The 18935-nt window shown below is 47.4% G+C and overlaps 1 long non-coding RNA gene across 1 annotated transcript in view; it reads left to right on the top strand.

Moving 5' to 3' along the window:
- LOC115947683 overlaps nt 1–18935 on the top strand; it is a 47245-nt gene that overhangs the window by 21519 nt on the left and 6791 nt on the right. Inside the window, exons 4-8 of the long non-coding RNA XR_004081538.1 lie at nt 3809–3927; nt 4997–5076; nt 5765–5989; nt 6533–6637; nt 10265–11970. This is a non-coding gene — a long non-coding RNA (uncharacterized LOC115947683). The remainder of the gene's footprint in view (nt 1–3808; nt 3928–4996; nt 5077–5764; nt 5990–6532; nt 6638–10264; nt 11971–18935) is intronic.

Raw genomic sequence — 18935 nt, 5'->3', positions numbered from 1 at the left:
TTTCGTGCCTCCAGCAAGTGTAGGAGAAGGGAGGAGGAGAGTGGAGCAAGCGACTGCAGTGAGCTGCGTGGTGATGGCAGTGAGTTACCCTCTGAGAGCAGGAGCAGCAGGGGCCCAGCCCTGACCCAGTCTTCATCACAGCTGAGGTGAGGAACAGGCCTCATACCGTGTGCCTTCCTTGCCTCATGGGTCATAGCAGAACTGGGAGGTTCTCATGAATTGCCACAGGCAGCATCTCAACCAGAGAGTGCAGATAAAATTGCTGGCCACAGCAAAATCAAGCCAGGTGCAGAAGGAAGGGACAGAAGGTGGGCTGGCTTTGGAAGCACAGCTCTGTCAGCAGTCAGAGCCTTCAGCTGTGAGTGGAGGCAGAAGCATGCTGTGGCTTTTCCGAATGTACCACTATAAGATGTTTTTATGGATCAGAGACTCCAGATATTGTACAGAACAATGAACTAAAAATGAGACCATAGAACTCTTGCACAAATTGCAGATGAGCACAGGGCAGGTGAGCATAGCACAGCCAGGTGGGCACACACAGCACACATGCAGAGAAAGCCTGAAAGGGGCTGCACGTGGCCATATTCTGCACAGCAAGTCCAGCACATTGTCTAAGGCAGAGCTTGCAGCTGTAATGGCAGTGCATTTGGTCTCTCATTATGGATCTTGGACAACAACCCGTTTGACTTGAAAATAACTTGTACAGTTAAATAGGGTGTGTTTTTCTGTGCCCCAAAGGTGTGATGCACCCCAGGGAGGTCCAGTGAAGGGTTCATGTGCCTTTCGGTAGGTGTTCTTGCTCACCTTAACAGAAGATGTTCTGATTCACGTTCAAGGAGTACTGATAGAGGCTTGGGCCTGTGTCCCACTGACACCCTGAGCAGATGCTTTTAGTCTCTCACTTTTTAATGTCGGTATCTGCCCGTTTTTCTTGGAGCAGCAGCAGCAGCACTGGTCTGGCCTCACTGCCAGACGTACCTGCACAAAGGTCCGGTGACACTGCGCCATTGCCTCTCCCGTTTGTGCTGGATGGTGTCGTGTCTGTTCTGCACTGGTGATGGTTCCCACACCCTGGCAGTGAATATCACGTCCCATTTTTGTGAAATGATAGTGATTTGCAGATACACAGTCTCTTCCTAGAGCTATGCCTGCCCCAGTAACTGCTGGGAACCCCACAAGCCCTGGCAGAGGTGGCAGAACTCCCCTGTGTGCAAAGCAGGCCAGGCTCACGCAGCGCTTGCTCATGGAGCAGGGAGAAGCATGAATGGGAGCAGATTTTAGGTTTATTTTAGTCAAGAAAATCCAGGGATGTTAATTACTGAGCTGTCATCAATCCCAGTGACTGCAGAACCCATTTAGCCTCTAATTTTAGTTTCATGCTAATGCCATTGTCAGCTCTTTCCGTACCACAGGTGAGGCAGTCTTAGATGTGGTTCCACAGTTGCTTTGTGTGAGTGGCTGTTTCCTAGAACCTGACACACAGCAGGGAAATTGGGGCAGCACTTGGAAATGCTTTGAAAGGCCCTGGGGTTTTTATACAATTTATTTTATTGCTGTCCCACTGCTGCCACACACACGGCTCATGTGGGCACCAGCCCTCATGAGGCACAATTTCCCCTTGGCTGACACCCCACCTGGCAAATGATAAGGCTCAACACAGTCCTGCTGGGGCTCTGAAGGCGGGAGGCTGCTAATTGCAGGATGCCATGGGCATGCACCCTGTACCTGTAAGCAGCAAGGAAGGACTGGAGTGTTCTTTACGCAGTGGCCACCTGTGGCTTTCTGGGAGACCAGGAAGGATGGCCAGCTCTGTCCCACTTGTGCTGGCATGGTCTGAGTGCTCTCCTGGACGTATGTGCTGGGCTCTATGCACGCCTGCTCTGGGCTGCAGCAGCACTGAGCTGAGCCTGCCCAGGATTCCTCGGCACTGGCAGGGGTGGGAGTTCCAGCTGTGGCTGCACTTTGTGGCATTCTTCTGCTTACAAGTATTTGTGCACAGCTCTGGTCTCCCCATGTTGTTCCTCATGGATCTTGTACTGGTGTAAAAGTGGTGCCTGATGGAATAGCCTGGGCTGTCTGGAAACACCTGGGCACAGCTGGGTTTGGAGCACAGTGGGGAGGTTGGTTCTTCTCTGGAAAATACCAAACACATAGATGGGGACAAATGGGAGATGAGTGCCAAGGTCTGTACCAGGAGCTCAGCACTTTTATCCAATGGAGCCACAGCATGGGAAAAATGTCCACAGGACGTAGAAGTTTATTTAAACGTGTATTTAATGTTAATGAATGGACCCCCAGCACAGCTTTCTGACTTGGAAGCCAGTTGCTGAAGAGCAGCTAAGCTTGATTTGCAGAGAATTGTTGTTCTCTGGTGGATTTGCAGGTGCAACACAGTGACATTTTAACTGTTTGGGCTTCCCTGTTGTACTCTCAGCCATCCTGGAGGGTACACAAAGGCTGGAGGATGACTGGAACGCCATAAGAAGCTCAGTGAAGCTTCAGAAATCTCCACTGGCTCATGCTGCTTCTGAGACATGTCCAAGCTGATGGTCACATATAGGTCCTTATAGCTCCTTTTGAAGGTTTGAATGCTTTGTTTTCCAGCAGAAGAGCTTTTCTGGGTGTTATTTGTGCTGGACTGACCTTCAAATAAAACTGTTACTAAGACCTGACAACACAGTAGGTATGACAGCCCTGTCAAGGAATGGATAATCTCTGGTCTTTAAATACACTTTCTATTTATGTTGGCAGTGTACAGGCATCTCAGGATTTTACCTGCTATCCCAGACTTACACTTCAAAAGTGCCACCAAGGAAACTTCTCTGCATATCTATTTCAAAACTTCTTAACTGAATAATATGAGTTGGCAGATACATCACTGCCTGTTGAAGCTCACAGCAGAAGAATGTTCAAAGGGAAAAGAAAATATTTGGAAAGTATTTTTTTACTATCAAACAGACCTGGAAATTGTATCAACTGAGGGGATATACCAGTTGTTCCTGCAGCTTAATTTTTCATGGTTAGTTTACTTTTCATGTTTATCAGAATGTTTCAGTTCATACCTCAGACACCTCAATCTCTGCAAGTGTCAGGGTCCCCTGGAGGGGCCAGCAGCTCTGTGTGCCCCCAGATCAGCTGGCAGACATCTGCCTTGTGTTAGGAGAAATATGATCTTCCCGCTGGCTTGGACCCATGGAAGGGGGTGGGAACACTATGAAAATGCTGCTTAAACCAACACTTAACCCAGCATTTCAGAATAAATAAGCAAAATTAGTTGCCTGCATTTCCTCAGGTTTAAAAAAAAAAGTTGAGCATTTTCAGGAAAAAATGATGCTTTTCCACACTCTTTTGTAGAAGTTGCTGTGGATGCCAGGTCGGTTGTTAGCCCTGGGATTGGCTGCTGGGGACTGGGCCACAGGGGGATGGTAGAGACTGCCTTGGTTTTACCATCTGACTCCAGATCTGGCTTCTGGCTTTCTCTGACACTGCCTGTGCAATCAACAGGGCTTGGCTGGAGTTAATTGAATTAAATGGGACACTTGCCAGGGACACCAGTTATCTCCTGCAGTCATTAGCACAAGAAGGGTGTAAGGATTAGCTCTTGTTTGCTGTCTCAGGTGTTACTGGTGACACCAGCTGACATGTTAAGGTCTTGTCAGCAGCAGCATGTTCTGGAAGAGACAGCAGCCTCTTTAGCTGATAATACCTGTATCATTTCTTTTAAATGCAGGTATGCCTCATTGGAGTAAATTTTTTTTAGTCCTTGCTTTGAATAGTTTAATGAGTTTCATTTCATCTCTCATTTCAGGGGATCAGCAAACGTGTAAGACAGGTACACTCACTTCTGACTGACAGCACGTCCCAAAGACTCACTCTCCAGCCCTTGGAGCTGCTTCACCAGCCCTGGGAGCATGGCCATGGCGAGGGGTGAGTGCTGCAGAGGAGTCACTGGTGCTGGGTGTTGCTGGTATCACGTGAACTCTGCAGTGGGGGAGGAAGGACCTGAGCTTTTGATTTCTGAAGGATATTGCTCTGACAAATAAAGAAAAGATTTAACTACTGCAGGAAAGTGTGGAGATTTGCTCTTTGGCATTCTGGATGAGAAATTCTGGTCCTGAAGTCTGTACAATTACTGAGGCAGCAATGGGCACATGCCCATGTTTCACCTGCAGTGCTGCCCACATCCCACGTGCCCGGTCCCAGCTGAGGCAGGGTCTGTGCCCCACCCATGGCAGTGCCCACCTCCCATGGCCCACATTCCCCATGTCCCACCCACAGGGGTGCATCCTCTGGGTGGCTCACCTGGAAGTGAAGCACTGCTGCTTCCTGGGGCTGGGGAGCACTAATTAACACTAATTAACAAGCAAAACTGGTGATGAAGTGCCGAGCTCAGCCATCTCTGCCATCCACAGTGTCTGGGGGAGTGCAGCCTCTGCACAGGGGCTTTGGGGGTGCCTGGGCAGCAGAGCAGCCATCCCTGAGCAGACAGTCTCCAGTCCCCTGGGTGTTGCCACGTGCAGCTCTGGGTGAGTGTTCCCTGTGCGTGGCTGGCAGGGAGGCTCTGCCAGAGCCACAGGAGTGTGGCTGGTCCCTGCTGGGCTGGGCTGTGGCTGGGTGAGAGCAGCCAGCACAGCAAACCTCGGCCTTGGCTCCTGCATGGACCCGTGCTCCCAGAGCCCCCTTGCCACAGGCAGGCTCTGTGGGGACACTGCTGGTTCCACACAGCCCCTCTGAGCTCTGGCTGCTGGGAAAGGCCCACTTTAAACTCGCTTTGGGCAGTCTTAAAAATTGCTGAACTTTCAAACTAAGTTCTTGTGATTGAATATTTATTGTTGAACTCAGCATGAAATGTAAAACAAAGCCTAAAACTAGGGATGCTTTGATTTTAGTGTAAATGCTGACAGCATTTTTAATTTATACTGTATTTTAATAGTGAATGCTTAAAATTATTCTGGTGTTTTGTGTCCTCAGCTGTTTTTCTCTCTTCTGTGGTTAGCCCTAGCCTCTGCGTTGGAATGAGTAACATGCAGAGATCAGAGACTTACGACAAGCTCAGCCCAGAGTGGTTTAAGACAAGTAAGTGTAGGATTTTCTGGCAGTGCCAGGGGGTCAGAGCTGCGTTCTGGCCCCGTTCCACGTCAGAAGAACGGCTGAGGCGTTCCTTTGTGCTCATAGCCCTGTAACAGGGTCAACTTTCACCTGGTTGGAGCCTGCCAAGATCACCAATTTGAGTCCATTCTGCCATTGGAAAATTGTTCGTTTTCATAGATAAGTCAGAGTTAATGTTGTGTGGCAGTGGGAGTGCAGGTCAGTGCAGGGTCAGTGAGGTGCTGACGGCCACTCTGGGGCTGCTGGCCATGACCTTGGCACAGACTGCCAGGGCCAGTGCTAGTGCCAAGGCACAGCTGCCAGTATCTCCTATACTCTGCAGTAGTATCAAGAAATACAAATATACAGGACTTGGGCAAACCTAAAAATCCACAAAATGCCTTTTGGTCTCTTTAACAGAGTCACATCAATGTTTCTTTCATGTAAATGTCCATGGGGCTTTGCTGGCTCCACAGTGAAGTGCATTCCAAACAGTAACTGCAATAACTAGTAAAAAGAATTATAAGGCATGGGGGCAGAGCTGGGCTCCTGCTCTCCTGCAGCAAAGGCACTGCTGGCTGCAGCTCTGGAGGTTGGCACTGATGCACTTGCACTGCACAACCATCACTTTCTCAAGTAGATATGTCACTTACGCTTTCCTTAATTAAAATTTCAGCTATTCCTGCCTCTCTGCACATGCCTCTGTGCACATGTGTCTGACTGAGCGCTGCCATGTTTGGAGCTGTTGTCAGAACCCAGGAATGCAGCCTCAGGAACAGAACCCTGCACAGGCAAACTTGGCGGAACCTGGGCAGTGTCTGCAGCAGCAGTCAGGAATCTGGGACTGGGAGCTGACTGTACTTGCATTCCCAGGAGGACAAATCAGGGCCTCGATTGCCAGGTTTGCAATTTTTAAAAAGCCTTTACTTTAAGGAATGTGCAGCCTAAGTGTCATTGTTCTTTTCTTCATTCTGGGTTGCTTTTCAGAAAACAAGATCAGTTTAGGAAATTTAAATTTCTGCTAAAATAAAAATTTTATCTAGAGAAGTCCCTCTGTGCTTCCATTCTTAGTATAAACCAAAATTATTCACTTCTGTAGTTGAAATTGCATTACTAAAGAACATAAAGTTTCTTTAGTGTTGCTTGATGGTTTTTGTCTGATTTTGAATGGAAATTGGGATTGTATGACCATCTTGTGGCTGTAACACTTGTCAGTTCATTTAAATTAATGTTTTAGTTTCTTATTTATTATCGCAAAGTCTATTAGTTTGTTAGGAATAATACCCAAATTTGTGATGCTGAGAAGGTAAAGCTGCAGCGTGAGCCCACCTGGAATCCTCGTTGTAGGAGAAATGCACTGGGAGCAACCATGGACGGGCAGGTTCACCAGCACTCCAGTGCTCGCTCTGTTTGTGAGTCTGTTTGTGTGTCTTGTGATTTTCAGGTTGTTTTTCGTATCCTGATGCAACTGAAAAGTCAGCCTTTTTCAGAAAAGTGTAGAATCTAATGAGCAGTGTGTTTGAAAACTTCAGCCGTTCCCAGGACACAGGTGAGTGATACAAACATGGCACAAGCAGGTGGAGATGGGCATCTTGGAAAGAAAACATCAAAGGAATCACACAGAGGTTGGGTTGGGCAATTCACAGGGCCAGGGAGCTGGAGATGTGTGCAAAGCCACCCTGCTCTTCACTCGGTGCCACTGAGCTTCAGTTCACAAAGAAAGTAGCTGGAAAAGTTACCCAGAAATAGATGACCTTTCAAAAGGCCTCTAATATACAATTACCTGATGTTCACTGAAGTGGTTCATGTGCTTCCCACTCTAAATGATTTTCTAGGTTCACCCATGTGTGAAAAGGGGTCTGATTTTATGCAGGAGGGCAATGGAGGAAAGAAACTTCAGAAAGGAGAAAAATAGGCTGGGGCATTTTAGTGGTTGTTTGCTTCAAGGGAATAAAAGGGCAAATACATGCAGCCACCTCAAAGTCACCTTTTGACTTTGAGCTTTAAAAGAAAGGAGCATGGGAGTACTCTGAGATATTGACAGCACTTGACAGAAGCTGTTCCATGGAGATAGGTAGGAAATTTAGGATCCAGTGGAGTTTGCTTTCTTAGCCAGATGACAAGTTCTTTTTTTCCCCACAGTACAACAAAATTATTATAACCCCTGTTTTCATTACTGCCTTTTCTTTCCTTCTGCCCTGGGTCATCTGGCACAGGAGATCCTTTGCCTGTGTGGGCACCAGTGCTCACTCCAGGGCTGGCCATGCCCCCTCTGCAGAGCTTCAGCTCTGATCCTGGACCAAAGCAAGTGAGTTATCTGGGGCTGCAATCTATAGTGGGCTTTAGGCAAAATACTTTTCTAAGGAAATTATTTCTATGGTTGGAACTAAGTGCCTCTCCCCTGCACCTTTCCAGTGGCAGCTGTGCCCAGGTGCACACAGCAGTCTGGCTTCAATAGTTCAGTGTTCTCTTCAGTGCCCTGATCCCCAGCAGCCCAGGGGGAAGGGGGCAGAGACCACCCCCACGTGGGAAAGGAGCAGCATTCAAAAGCCCAAAGGCTTCTTGAAGCCAGGGAGTGGCATTCTGACATATGATGAGAGAGCACACTGGGCAATAGAAACTATGTTTGTATGGAAGAAAATAATTTTAAATAACCTTGGAATGTAAAGATTTTCATGAACAAAAGGAAATGACAGTCCCCTCCCCCATCTGCATTACCCGACAAAACAAACAGAGACAGGTCAGACAGGCAAGAGCATCAAGTGGCACTTGTAGCACTGAAGCACTTTTCATTTGGTCGAGTATCTGTTTGTGGGGAAAAAAGTCCAAAGTTGAGCTTTGGATCCAAAGCATTAGACTTGCAATTCCACAGAATTTTGTGACTTTGGAAATGTTCTATTGTTTTTCAGTATGAGCTCATGAAGCTGGAATGAAATTGTCCTTTCGGGACAAAACAAAATAGATGAAAAATGAATGTTCATGTCAGGTCTGGAGACCAAGGGAGTCCTGAGCCATGGTCTTTAATATGTTTCTTTTCCATCAAGTTCAGGAGCAACTTTGAGCAGGATTTGCTGCAGTTGAGTGAGACAGAAAAAAAAGTCATATTAAAAATAAAAGAAGAACCCTGAATAAGGTTTTTCAAAAAGCCATTTATATCTTCTATAAGACATCCAGATGCAAAAGTGAACGGTGAGTCAGGAGTGCACTCAGGCACAAGGTTCCAGCAGCAGTTCCCAGGCGCCTCTGACTGTGGCTCTGCTGGAAGGCAGGTCAGCTTGAGCTCACAGCAGCATAATTGTGGGATGATCTGGAGCTCCTCATGCTTCTGCCTCCTCCTTTTGGAGGCCACACAGTGTGCACATGCTGTGTTCCTGAATTCATGTCTTTTCTGGTGATTTGTTTGCCTGATCCTTAAATTTCTGTGTTCATCTCCAGGGCCCAGAGCTGTGCCAAGCTGCCAGCAGCTTGCTGAGACCATGGGCAAGTGCCTTAGCCACCAGGGTGTCAGCCCCATGCTCTAAGGGCAGTGTGCTGAGAGCTAACCATGGCAGAGAGACTGAAAGATGTGAGAGTTTCTCCTGGAGCCTGCTTTTAACTCTCCATGGCCCTGTTTGGGAACGGGCTGTAGTCACTGCATGCCTTTAGCTTGAACTTGCACTTCATCAGTCTGGGAGGAAGAATGGAAGAAATGTTCTGAGAGAAAATTCCAATTATGTCTTCTGCCACCTGCTAATGGCATATGTGAGCTGCTGCATGCCAGTAGCTGATGGCAAAGATAACATCAGTGTGGAGAAAATTGTGCAGTGCTGAAAATGAGACTCATGTTCCAGATGACCCGATAGTTCAGCGCCTGCTGGGGCCAGGTGTGGGGCTCTGCTCACCAACTCTCACACAGACACACACAGTGTGATGGCCTTGCTGCAATCCCAGAAATCAAATTTTTTAGGGCAGGCAAAAGGACAAAAGCTGAAAAGCTTCTATTCACATGCAGCCCCAAATCAGGCTTTGCTTCATATACCTCCAGCCTAAATAGTGTGAGCCAGGATGAGGGAGGCTGACAGGAGGGAAGAGCTGTCAAAGTGCCTGGTAAAGCTGCTGGTCTGAAAACTGACATAATGGCAGAGTAGACAGTGGGCAGCTCTTCAGAAATAAACATCCATTGACAGTAGGATCTTAGAAATATTTGAGGCACTCAACAGCAACATCCTTGTTGCTTTTCACCCTCGTGGCACCTGGAGTTTTTGCTCAGTGGGGGAATTCATGGTGTTCTGTGTGAACCGAGAGGTAATTGCGAGCAACTACTTAAATAGGCTAATTATGTTTAGAGAAGGCTGGTCCTCAGAGCAGGTAGGATCTGTGAATAAACATATTGACACAGGTGACCACCTGATCTATGCATTTGGAACTAAAAAAAGCCACTTTGCTAAGTTTAAATACCTCAAAGTAAAGCTGAGCGGACACCGGACGCCAGCAGCCGTGCCTGCCCAAAGCAGCAGGGCATGGGGCTCAGCACGTCCTGCCAGCCCGAGGTGTCCTCCTGAGGGGACCAGGGCCTTTAAATACCAGCCCTTAAATACCCTGTGCACAGAGAAAGGTAAAGGGACTGGGCCCCCTAAATGGGGGATGGACAAGCCCAGAGGCTTACCTTGCTTAATCCTTGGGCAAACATGCTCAGTGTCTGCTGAGTCCAGCAGCTGATCCCACCTGTGCCAGCACTGCCCTGCACAGCTGGCCTGGGGCTCCCAGGGGACAGAGGGCACCTGCTCCCAGCCTGGAGTTCCCTGGGAATGGAGAGAGCCCCCTCCCCACCTGGGGTTCCCAGGGGACAGTGGGCTTCCAGCTTGGCTGTGGGCCTTAGCAGTCAGAATATTTGGAAGAGAAAGTCTGTGAGAGAGAAGACAAATGTGAAGCTGTTGGATGTGTTCAGCCCTTCAGCACAGGGGTTGAAGAGTTCACAGTGACAGCTGAGATAAGGCCAGCCTGCTGGTGAGCCCCAAGCTGCCCCTGCCCCACCAGCCTCCTCCTCCTCCTGCAGTGAGCACCCAGCTGCCCCACCCCACTGTTAACCATGTCTGTGGATGTTAACCATGTCTAGATTCAGCACAACAGAATTATAATACCCTATGGCATGGAAATGGGTCAGAAGCAAACTCTGTGTCTTTCTGTATTAACACAGGTGCCACTCCTGGCTTGGAGGGTTTCACAGCCCTGAGATTTCGCTGCTTATGACTTGAAGCAACCAGCATCACCTCAGGCTATAGGCAGAAAAATTTCATCGAACCACATTGCCTCTCTGCTAGACAAACTGCAGAAACATAACTTGCCCCCAGAATGTCAGGGTTGTCTGGCCACCTTCCAAACAATCACTGCATTTCATGCTTGAATGCCTATCAGTGAATTTCCAGTACAAAATGTGAACAGAGACGACTAGAAATCAACGTCTGGTGTTTCCTTTGCACCTTCCCAGAGGGGAAGGCTGTTGGCATCATGTATTCAGTCCCTCAGCACCAGCAGACAGAGGTCAGTGACAAGACAGGTGAAAGAATAAGGCCTGAGGTCAGTAGATGCCCGGTACAGCCACTGAAGCTGCCTGATGGTAAACATCTTCAGTTACCATACAGAAGAACTTAAAAGCCAACCAACAATCTCCTAGCCAAGTGTTTAGGGTGGAAAAATATCAAAAATCAAGATGAGATGGACATGGCATGTCTTCTGCCTGGAATTTCTGGGAAGGTTTGTTGGTGGCATGCCTGGTCATGTAGTGCTGGTTGGACACAGGGCCAGGAGCATGCTGTTCACCCAGCAGCCTGGTCCCCATCCTTCCTGTGGCTGAAGGAGATGCAGGTGAAGCCTGGGTGGGGCAACTGCCAGCTGTTAGGAAAGATCACTTATGCCCATAGGTCACTTCCCCAGCAAGGTGTGCCTTGTTCCAGGGGTGTTAGAGCCTTCCCTGGTGGCATGGGACCTCGAGGGGGTTGAGAAAACCCTTGGAGCAAATAAGGTGAATGGCACCAAACTTTCTGGGGAATCCATTTTGGTGAATGTTGCCCACCCATAATTCAGAGCCACTCCTTGCAGCGAGGCAGTGCGGGCAGGCAGTGTTCATGTCAGGATGGTGCAGGTCCCTCTGCTGTGTACAGCTGAAGCCCCTAACATGGAGAAAGAGAGCCTCAGTTGCAGGGCTGAGCAGGCAGGGTCAGATCCTGCCACAGTTTTGACTCACAACTAGACACACTCTGTACTTTTCAAGTTGCAGAACTTAGGCTTTTTGCATTTCAGCTTTGCAAATGCTAGTCAGTGTTTTAGCCACTTTTCATCTGTTAAACTTCCTGGGTTTATCCATGCTCCATCCAGAGTTCCACCCATTAAACTCTATTTTTACTGCCTTTCCTCACTTGTAAGTGGAGGAGGTCACCTTCGGAGAGGCTGGTTCGGAGAACAGTGGCAGTAGCCATAGAGTGCCCTATCCAGTGAAGTCTCAAATTAAAGATAGGATGGCTCTGAAAAGCATGATAAAGTCTTTGAAAATTAAGATAATACTCGTGCAGGCCCGAACCTGCTGCTAGTGTGAGATGCAGAAATGCTGCTGCTGAACAGCAGTTCCATGCCAGGACCCTGCAGCAGCTGCTATGGATGCAGATCCATCCTTCAGCTGATCCTACAGCATGGGTTCTGGACTCCTCCAGTTCTTGGACTCCTTCACCTCTGCATCACCAGGATTTCTTCAGCATGGTCATTAGCAGCTCACACATACCTGCCACACCTTGCAGCACACGCCTCTGCATTCCTCACCCTGCTCCAAGACATGCTTTGTTCATGGACTCAGCTCTCAGCTCCCACTCACCCTGTGATTCACATGGGATCAGGTTATATGAAGTGCTGGTAAGTTGTGGTCATGATGGGTTTAGCCCCAGCCCTGTCCTTGAAAGAACAGATCCTGTCACCTAACCAGTACTTTTGGGAGGTATCTTACAATTTGTATAAAGAAAACATGTACTGGAAATACCTTATCTGTAGTGAGAATCTCTGGACCTCAGTACACATAGAAATCCAGCCATGTCCATTGTTTGACAAGTTTTGTCTGTTCTGTAACCTGTGAGCAGAGTTCATAAGCTTTCTCCCAGCCTGTGCTCAGCTTTTAAAGCTTTTCCTGCCTTCTATCACATTTGCCAAGTCTCCAGTGCCCGAGTGCTGCCAGTATTTACAGCTCTGGAGCTGTTGGGGCAGACAGCTCTGTGTGCAGGGATGCAGTACCTGGGGGGAGCTCTGATGGGACAAGCTCAGGGCCCCAGCACCTCGCCCTGGAGGGTGCCTGCGCTCTGAAGCCGGCACAGGCCAGATGGAAAATGGTCCCATCTCTCCCTTTCTCATTGATGTTCTTACACAGCACGGCAAATCAAAACCTCAGACCAGCACAACTCCTATTGTTGCTTGTTCTGCAGTCTAGGGGAAAAAAAGGAGTCCCAGCTCCTATTTTCCACGTGAGTGGGAACCAGTAGTGGTCGGCAGACCAGTGGCTGGTTTCTAGACTTGGCCAAGAGAAGGATCTGAGTCCTTGCTTAATATTAAAAACCTTGGCTTAGGCTGATTTCATTTTCCATTTTTTTATTCTATTTCAAATTTTATGTCTTTATTTTCAGTTTAATCCTTTCTTTTAAGGTTTACACAGCATCATCTGCTTCTCCAATAGCTCTGTCCTTTAGCTAGACTTATGAGCTGCACTTTGAAAGTGGACACTGTGATCATCACAAAAATCCCTCCTTCTGGTATTTTTGCTAGCATCAGTCCCCAGAACATGGGCCTTAATGAGGGGAACATATTCCCTACTGATGTGCCAGACAAAAGTTCATGGCTTTGTCTTGCTGAAAATGAGTCTTGATTATTCATGCAGTTCCTAATTAGTCATTCCACACCCTTGAATTATTTCTGACAGATGTGAAATGCCTTGTGCTGAATTCCTACTCCAAGGAACCTTCTGCATTACTGGTTTATCAGTGTATGCAAGCAGACTCATGATTTACAGTGCTTCATCATCATGGCATGTGTAACACTGAACACGATGACTAGGGAAACCAGACCCACCTGGTTTTGGTCATAGGTTCAGAGCCTCCAAAATCTGCCAGCAGCTGCACAAGGGGTGCTCACACAGGGCTGGTGTGTGCACAGGGAAAGCCAGTTTACAATGAGGATCTCAAGAACGGATTGTCTGAGGGCATATAAATTCACTCTCGGGGTGATATGGACACAAGTGCTAACCTGAAGGCCCATTTCTGTCGCTTTTCACTTTCTTGCTTTGTCTTTGCTGCCAGGAGTGCTTTTCCCACTGGCTATGTGCTCAGCTGAGGTGCAAGTCAGGCGTGGTTCCTGAGCAAGCCCTGGAGATCAGAGCTGCCCAGCAGGGAGGGAATGCCCAGCTTGGTGCCCTTACCTGCTGCTGGCAGTGCTCTCTGCTGTGTTTCCCTGCGAGGGAGTTACTGCACATCTCTCCATGCACCATGAGAGGCACACAGAAACTCTCATCCACAGCCTGCAGAACACAGGGCAGGGCTGTTTCCCAAAGGCTCTAAGGCTTCTCCTAAAATCAGGAGTCCCCAGGCTGGCCAGAGTACATTTATTTTCTCCTACAAAGAAAAGGTCTTTCAGGGAACCTTCTCTGAACAAGAGCTTCCTCCACAGCAGGAGGGCAGCTGCGGAGAGGGTGCTGTGGGGTACAGACAGCTCAGAGCTGCTCTCAGCTGCACCCACTGTGCAGCACGGACAGGAGCACAGCTCACCTGCAGCCTCTGGGACAGCCTCACAGCACAGCAGGGCTCAGCCTGCTCAGAGAGTCGCTGCCCTGCACGTGCCATGCATGTACCTCTCTGGGAACAGAGAGGTTCCTCACCAAAGGGAGATCTGAGCTCCCTTGGACAGCCCCAGCAGCCGTCCCTGCTGCACACCTGCACTGGAAGGGCTGACCTGCTCTCACCGCTGCATTTCAGCAGCATTCCTGAGCAGGTGGCCAGGCCTGGCTCCATATTAGGTTAAAGACATTACCTCTGAAATGGGAGATTTTAGGCTGGGATTCCACATTTTTCTCCTGCAGAAGTCTCTGTCACTGCAAAACAAAATAATAGCACCCAAAGCCATGTTAAGTCATTGTAGTGATTCCAAAATCCGTGATTCCTCTGGCTAATTAAAAAAGCTCCAAGCTCACTCCAGGTCTTACAACTGTGAATTTTGTATTTGCAGTGGTGAAACTCCCCTCTACTTTTTATCCGCAGATGATCATGATGGTGTGTTATTGTTCCATAATGAATCATTTTTGTGTCATGTTTGACTTGGTTTGGGGATTTAAACTGCATGTCTCACTGAAGGGAATCTGTAATTGAGATACAAATCTGAGCACCTGCGAAAGACTTCAAGTTTTGTGTACATGCCTAAGTATAAATTTTTAAATGTATGTTTTACTACTTTAAAGGCATCTACACAGGATGTCCGTGTAGGTTGATCTGTCATCACTCTGTCTTGTCAGCAGACCCACTGGATTCTGACAGCTGAACAGAGGCCATTAATTAAAACTGCCAGGTTTTGTCAGGCCCTTGACATGCTCCCTAGATAATTCAGTCTTATGCATTTCAAATGTTTGCAGCAGGAACAAGACCAAATATTTCAATTTCCCTGCTCCATTCTATGCCTCTCTTTCCAAGAAAGAGGAATTATTCCTGCAGCAATAACCCTTTGCATTTTGAAGTGAGGGTGTTGGTGTAACTTGGTTCTGCATTGAGAAGTGCCAGGGTTTGTGATGACTCTTCAGAGGGAAGCTGTGCAAAGGTTCTGGCAGTGACTCCCCACCCTCAGGAAGGTTACAGGGGATAATACCACAAGTTTTTCAGGAATAAAGAGCTTTTTCGTACTGTTCTAAGAAGGTTCTTTGCTAGAATAAGCAAACAAGGATTGGACCCGACTTCACGTCCCTCTGCTCCCGCAGCTATCCTCACTGGAGCTGGCAACTGCTCCTGGGGAGATATGGCTCTCAGCCAGTCATCCTTAAAGGAGAAGTGTTAGTCTTGCATGTAACTATGACCTATTTTCAAATTTTTGCTATATATACAAATTTACTCTTTTTAACACATCCATGGACCCTTTGGAGTGCATATGATGGAGAGCCAGTGGTCAGCCCTTACAGTCATGTTTAGAAAACACCACCTTTTTTTGGTTTACATGTTTATAATTGTCTCTGGCTATATTATCATTTGTGAATTTCCACAGTAGCTTTCAAAGTAATGTTGGTTTGTCTGGATAGTAACACTGCTAAAAAGCACTTTAAATGTCAAGTACAAGAACAGTTGTTTGCTTCTTGTTGCTACTACAACCTACCAGAGATGTAAATCATGACCCATATTGCTACAGCTTCTGAAATCAAAGTAAAGCCAAATAATGTACAGCCCAGCACAGACATATTCCCTAATGACACACAAGTTTGGTGCTCCAGCCCCCCATTTTATAGGAGAAAAGGAGCATATATGATAAGAGGTCAGTGCCAACTTCTCACTTCCTCAGCAGTGACTGTGGTTTTGTATGGGACAATCTGCTCCTTCCATGCATTTCTCAGAGGTGGATCCTGTTCAGAAACCCCTTCTCTGCCCCCGTGGAACAGAGGGCTGTGGCACCTTCACATGGAACCATGCTCAACTGGAATGCCACAGATTTGCCTCTGGGGCCAACCTGAGCTGCAACAGAGCATGGAGAAGACAGGTTTCAGGTAAGACAGCAGGTGTACTTTGCACGTTTGTGAGGGTTGCTGACAGCAGACTTCCATGTGGAAGTCACACCAGTAATGAATGTTCCAACGGGAATTAGGGAGGCCCCTTCCTGCAGGGAGGCAGCTATGGAGGCAGGTATCTGGTGTCTCGATGTTCCAGAGGATTTCCCCACAGCTCACCTGGGCTCAGGTGGTGGGCTGAGAGACTCCAATGCCCATCGCACTGTAGCCTCTGGGGCATTGTCTGCACAAACTAACACAGTAGTCAGGTCCCTTCTCATGGGCCTGCCCAGGGAATGAGGGACTCTGGGCCTCCTTGGGCCATCTCTCCCCTCAGTCAGCCTGCCTGAGGAGTTTGCTTTTGTGCTTCATGGAATGGTGGCATCTCACAGGAGCAGTGGTTGTCAGCTTGTGCACAGCACGGAGCAGGGTGAGGAATAAGCATAATGCTGAATTACAAGGTGCTGTGAGTAAGAGCATCTGCCAACGTCAGCAGATACATGAGGTCAGCAAGTTTGCATTCCTTCAGGTCAGAGAACAGAACAAGTGTGATCTTATCCCACGCCAGTTCCCCCACACTGCACTCACTGCCAGGCTGACGACAGCGGCCCTGCTCTGCAGAAGGGACAGAGAGCAAACTGAGGGAACAAACAGGCACGGGCAGCCGCCAGGTGAGAATGCAGAGGAGAGCAAGCACACTGGTTTTCCCACAGCATGAAACAGCCAGGCTCGCAGCATGTACTGCCAAACCCATAAATGTTCCCTTGGGAAACCGCACTGCATTTATGAGGGACTGCGAGATCTGGTGTCTGCTCACCTGGGGAACAGAAGAGGTATTCTGTTTAAAGTAATGGATCCAGTCTGGTGTCCAACCCTGCCACGCCATCAGGGAGAGGACAGCATAACAGAGGAATTGCATTTTCCTTCTCCTCACTTGTTATTCTGTGTGGTCATGTATTAATTCTTAAACTCAACTCTTTTAATTATTTTTACAACCCTTACTAAGGTCGCTCTGAATATTACTGTTATCCTTATAAATACACAACCCCCTTTCTCTAGAAATTTTAGCCATCCAGCTAACATGCCCTATGACTTTGAAATCAGTACAGAGAATTTATCAACAGAATTTAAAATTAAATTAAATTTAGGATGAAAACTATACCTTACACCCTCAAGGCTTATAAATTTAGTCTTTTCCAAGATATAAGTGTATGTCCCCAAAATGAATATAATTTTGAACATTTCTTATGTTGTCAGACAGAACCAGACAGTTTTAGAGGTATACATATGTGTGCAAAAAAAAGTTATGGTTACAAAGGCACACCCCGGATTACAAAAAACAAATGTCATATAATACAGAGATTTCCATAAGGGTGGGAATTATTCAGGATTGGCATGGGTCAAGCATAACTTTAAATGCTATTCCTTGGGCAATATCCAAAGGATCAGACTCCATATTGAACACTTTTACTCACTGTAAACTACACAGTATCTAGATAAGTGTTGAATATATAAATAGACTTCTATATTGATGCCGAACCCAAACACCTACAGGTGACTGCAGCTATTGGGTATCAAAGATAGAAGTCAATTTCTGAAGACCTACTTGGATAACACAATTATCCTTTTTGATGCATATAACTTGAATAGGGCTCTGGGAATTAGCAACATGAAAATAATGTCAGTGATGAATTTAAAATGTTTCCCAAACATGGAATTATAAGGAAGCCTTGGGAGAGGTCTTGCGGTGAGCTTGGATCTTTCCACAGTTTTTAATTCTGAGAATTAGATTTTTCATAATCTCCAGTGGTTACTTGGCAACTGCTGGGCTATGGGATGACCCATCTGGGCAGCACACAGCTCCTGCCACAGGGCAGGACCCCACAGCTGCACATGGGGCATCCTGACTCTGCCCATGCTGCTCCTATTTTATAACTGCAGATCTCAAACAATGAACAATGCTTGATAGTCATCGACCTGATTTCAAAAATGGAGTAACTGTGATGCAATGAGATGAAGAAACTCGATACCATTGAGTCAATTGATGTCCATGCAAGGATTAGACACATTTCCTCATTCTTGGTGCCATTTGTAACTTACCACAAAAGAACACTAAACCCACTTCTTATGGCCATTCTCCATGCTTCAACAGACCATGGCATCAAAGGACTAAGCAATAAATCTTCACTTCTCTCAGTTCGTTTTTTTTAAAGAATGACTGTTATGAGAGAAAAGAGGGCTTCAGCAGCTGCAGGAAAGAGCCCTCACAGTGCATTCTTTCACCATGTAGTTCCTCTCGCATTCTGCCTTTCTGTTCCCTCACTGCCCTCCTGAAGAACCGAGTCCAACCAAGCGTTAATGCCTGCAGTGACATTGCTATGGATCAGATTCTGATCACTTTCATTGTTAAACCCTTTTGTTAGTGTGAACCAGCATTCTGCCTAGTGAGATTGCTTATTATTGACCAGAACGTCACTGCTGTACAGTACCCAGCTTTGGATTTGCAGATCTTCAAATGCCTTAATTTACTGTGTGCTACTCCCTATAAACATGACTTTAAAAAAGAGGGATTGTCCTGAAGTCATGATCCTACCAGAAGCACCCTGTGAGAAAGCTTTTTCTTTTGCAGCTGAGTGGGCCAGTGCCAGTGACCCCTGCAGCAGAGCGTGCCCAGGTGGAACAAGGGCCAGCAGGCATTACCAGGCTGTGGGGTTCATTTTAATATTTCAGCAAGAGGAGTCTGAAAAGTGTTAAGTCTAATGATTTACAAAGTGAAATCAGGGTTACAGGGATCCTACCTGTGTGCAACTGTCTATGAGTCATAGGAGCAAGCAATCCACAGTCCATATTCCACAGGGAAAAGCCATATGGACTTGTCACTTGGGGTTCTTTGTACAGAATGCAGGTCCCTGTCAGGTTCCTGTTGCTGGCTCTATTTCACATCCCACAGCTTGTCTTTGGGAGCAAAATTCCAGACCTACCCAATTCTACCTAAACTGATTTTAGTTGTTGTGCCTTCAGTCACACTGCGGTGTCAAGCCCCTGCCAGAGTGAGTGTGGCTCTGGCTTGCAGCCCTCCCGGTGCTGTGCTGGAGAGCTGTGA

The sequence above is a fragment of the Geospiza fortis genome, unplaced genomic scaffold, assembly GCF_000277835.1.
Source record: "Geospiza fortis unplaced genomic scaffold, GeoFor_1.0 scaffold172, whole genome shotgun sequence".
NCBI classification, from domain to species: Eukaryota; Metazoa; Chordata; class Aves; order Passeriformes; family Thraupidae; genus Geospiza; species Geospiza fortis.
The sequence above is the reverse complement of the archived record's forward strand: the minus strand, read 5'-3'. Positions and strand labels throughout refer to the sequence as shown.